Genomic DNA, 4,114 nt, shown 5'->3' with positions numbered 1-4,114 from the left:
ACACACACACACACACACACACACCCACACACACACACACACACACACACACACACACGCACGCACGCACACACACATGCACACGATAGGCCCACACACACACAGACATAACAGAGGCAACCACTCCTCTCCTCACACAGTTTGCACAGTTAAATCAAACTGATTTGCTACCATTGTGAGAGGATATTAGCATAACAAGGATGGGATCAAATGAGGTAGTTACAGCTTGAATCATAAATTGCAGACTGAGCAAACGTGTGGCTGCAAATGAATTGTAGTTCACATCAGTATTCATGAAAAGACAAAAATAAGCTTCAAAATGGATTGTTTTTTTTTTTCCACTCAGTCAGTTCTGTTTGAAATTACGGTTTTGCCATTTTTGTTGTATCTTCAAATGACTACTGACAACTTCTAATTAACTTTGGAAACAAAGAAGTTATAATATTAATTTTGTGACATTGTTTACATGTCAAATACGCAACTCAAAAAGTATTAGATTTTTTACAAGTCTATAAATGCTAAAGAATTCAAGTGCTTCTTCCATATGTCTCCATACTGCTCTATTGACATTTGTACTTTAAATGTAAATGAATGAATTCCTCAGATTAGCAATACAATTGAAAATGCTCATTATGTGCGGGTTTTATGAATGCTTAAATGCAAAGTAATGAAACTATGATCAAGCTGAAAAATGTGTTGTTTATACTATAGTCACATGAAAGCAAACTCAATGCCAATCAAAGAGGATATTTAAAAAAGATTTTCAGTATCAGTAAATATTGCTTGTTATACCTATTGTTCATTTTTCCGGTCAACAATGTGTCCACAATGTACAGAAGTGAACAGAGAGTACAAGTTTCCCTCATGTTCATCTATGCAAAATGACAATGCTATTAAAAATGGAACAAATACCAAACAACTTGTTAAAACTATTGATTTAGCAAACTCTCATGTGCTCAAAAAGTAGACACAAATAAATGTGTTGGTACCCTTGTGATACTAATCAAAACACAACTGATTTAACTCGACAAAAAAATTCAGTTTTCTCTTATCAGCAAAAAACTCTATGTTGTTTCATTTGTATGAGAACACAGCTGAAGAATATGACATGAAAGATGACCTAAAATGAGGTCTTATTTTGACATAGCTCGGAGGAATATGTATGATAACATAGGGTAATGAAATATGTACTTACCAAAGTAAAAAGGAAACCAAAGAAACCTATATCACTGTGTGTGTGTGTGTGAGGGTGTGTGTGTAAAGATGTATATAGTTTTGTGCTTTTGAAGCATTTACTTGCTGTTGTTTGCCCACTGTGGATTCCATTTTAATCAGTGAGTTTTACAGTCAGATTTGTCAGTGAATTAAATGTGCTAATACTAATTGTTGTCACGTTAAGTGTATGCATATGATTGCCAGATGTTTGATAGGTGCTAACGTGGAGTTGGATCAGAATAGATAAAAAAAAGTGTTTGTCTTTGTTTGGGTGTGCGTGTGAGAGGGATTGCTTTAATGAAACTTATAGAAGTAGGCATGGATTATCTCTTAGAGCCAACCCAAGATGTTCACCACAGATCATTGAGATTAGCCAAAAAAGAAATGACCGTAACTCAGTTTTATTAATACTGAGCTAAAATGGAATATGGTGGTAGTGGAGGCTCAATCACAACACATTCATACATCTTGTGATATTGCATGAGATCATATATAACATTATTTTTAGAGATGGGATAAATGACTCTTTGAAGGGATCTGTATCTTTGTTTCAAAAGAGCTGTTCGATTTTAAACAGGTAACCTCATCTCATTGGGAGATTCGTCATCATGTAAGCGATACGCGTTGATGTCATCAAGTTACGGGGGTGGGTCAGTGTGTTTTGTTCTCCTCCCGAGCTGCTGTACTCCACAGCTGTGCCTGTTTTCTGTGAAAAAAGCAAAGCAGGAGCAATTGTCTCTGCAGTTAAAGATATAAAAATAAAGATATTTTGAAGAAAAAAAAAAACTACAAACGGATCTTTACCACGACTCAGTTCCTATCGTTAGTTTTAAGGATCTGAACATTTGGAATGTCCATGAAAGTCACACTTCTAAATATTTTTCAAGGTTTGACTAAAAGGGCTAGAACTTTGGCTGTTGGATGATCCTAAAATGTTTAAAATTATGGCATGGAAGGGGTTGGGAGATTCCTTCAAGGACTGCTCAAATTTGCCTGAGTTTTGTAAAAAAAAAAAAAAAAACTGTAAAACTTTTGAATTTTGTAAATTTTTTGAGCAAATAATTATATTTGTACCTTTTAAAAATAAAATATATGAGATGAAAATCATGTTTGTGGCCAACCAACATTAAAAAAAAATTTATGTTCAGAAATTATAGACCTTTCCATGAATGGAATCTCTCAAAATCTAATCAAATTAATTATATATCTCAGTCGTTGTGTCCTTGGGCAAGACACTTCACCCACCTTGCCTACTGATGGTGGTCAGAGGGTCCGGTGGGCGCCGGTGCATGGCAGCCCCACCTCTGTCAGTGCGCCCCAGGGCAGCTGTGGCTACAGTGTAGTTTGCCATCATCAGTGTGTGAATGTGAGTGCGAATGGGTGAATGTCTGTTAGTGTAAAGCGCTTTGGGGTCCGGAGGGACTTGAAAAGCGCTCTATAAGTTCAGTACCATTTACCATTTACCATTTACCATTTACCATATTCCTGAAGTTTGACTGCATGTTGATACTTGATGTACTGATCAATAAAGTAAACATGATTTTTGTCAGTACTGTATATAGCTTCTGTAAACTTGTTTAACATAGGATTTATCAAGAGTTACATGTTTTAATCTATTAATTAAATCTTGTTAGATTATTTTATTTCATGAACAAGTGGCTTGTTATTTCACTCAACTCTGATCTATCAATAAGAACAGCAAGAAGAGTAAGTGTAATACAAAACCATATATCATGAAGTATTTTTTTAGAATATTATCTTGAATAAAACTGAAGCCTGGATGTTTTAAATAAAAATTACCAGGCTGGGTGAAGTGGAACAAGATTAAATTGTTTCCTTGCACCTGCTTGCATGAGTGGAGGTTCAAAAAATGCAAATTGCGGTGAAGTACACTTTTTCCCCTTTACAAATCACACAAAGGTTCATGCACATACACACCTGGAGATTCCATCAGGAGAGAAAAAGTGTCTGTTGATAACTTGCATAATAAGCAAATCAATATCAAACGGTTTATGCCATATTTCTGTGTGACATTTTACTCAATAAATATTCCTATTTCTGGATTTAGAAGGCTTAACCTTCCTAGGGAAAATGATGCTGTTGAGAAATGCATTCCAACTTTCAGTCCTGGCTGATGCCTCAAACAATTCCAATATTACCTAATAAAAAAAAACTGGAACCCAAAACAAAAAAGCTGGTCCTAATCAGAAAAGCCTGGGTTATTCATTCTGCTCCATGACTAGTTGTGATGTTTCACTGAATGTAATTAAACTTGAGCCTGTAAGGATAAAAGGTAAGCTTTTTTAATAAGTTCTGAATGTAATGAGTAAAAAGAAAAGGCAAATAATAAAATACATACAAGTGTGTCCCATTTATTGCAATGGAAATTGTATTAGATTTATTTAACTGGGGACCACATTGGAGAATATGATTAAAGCATAAAAGAAAAAAAATGGTTAAGTGACAGAAAATTAAATGAATGAGAGAAGTGTAACAAGTAAAACTGTAATTACCTGAGCATTGATGGAAAGGTTGTCAAAACCAACTTAACTGGGCTCCAGCTGCAAGTTAAAACACACAATCAGACTTGCTAATTGTTGTGCTAGCTAAAATTTACAAAATACGTCAATATAAGTTATTTTTTGTTTTGTTTCGTTTTTTGCGCTTTATACTTTCAATTTACCAACTTGACAGAGACAGTACAGCAACTAAACAGAATACCAATACATTTTCAGAAATTTAAACTTTTCTTGCTCAAGGCAGCCATGATGGAATTTCAGAATCAGAGCTTGAAACTGTTTTCCAAGTCATAAGTCTGACTTTAAGGGTTTTTACACTGTCACACACACACACACACACACACACACACACACACACACACACACACACACACACACAC

At 35.0% G+C, this 4,114-nt stretch overlaps 1 long non-coding RNA gene across 3 annotated transcripts in view; it reads right to left on the bottom strand.

The window, feature by feature from the left end:
• Nucleotides 1–4,114, bottom strand: part of LOC106521606 (uncharacterized) — a 36,928-nt gene that overhangs the window by 12,039 nt on the left and 20,775 nt on the right. For all 3 annotated transcript variants that reach the window (XR_001310694.1, XR_001310695.1, XR_001310693.1), the window contains exon 2: nucleotides 3,729–3,776. This is a non-coding gene — a long non-coding RNA (uncharacterized LOC106521606). The remainder of the gene's footprint in view (nucleotides 1–3,728; nucleotides 3,777–4,114) is intronic.

The sequence above is a fragment of the Austrofundulus limnaeus genome, unplaced genomic scaffold, assembly GCF_001266775.1.
Source record: "Austrofundulus limnaeus strain Quisiro unplaced genomic scaffold, Austrofundulus_limnaeus-1.0 Scaffold112, whole genome shotgun sequence".
In the NCBI taxonomy this organism is placed as follows: Eukaryota; Metazoa; Chordata; class Actinopteri; order Cyprinodontiformes; family Rivulidae; genus Austrofundulus; species Austrofundulus limnaeus.
Note: the sequence above shows the minus strand (reverse complement) of the source record. Positions and strands in the feature narration are given on the sequence as shown.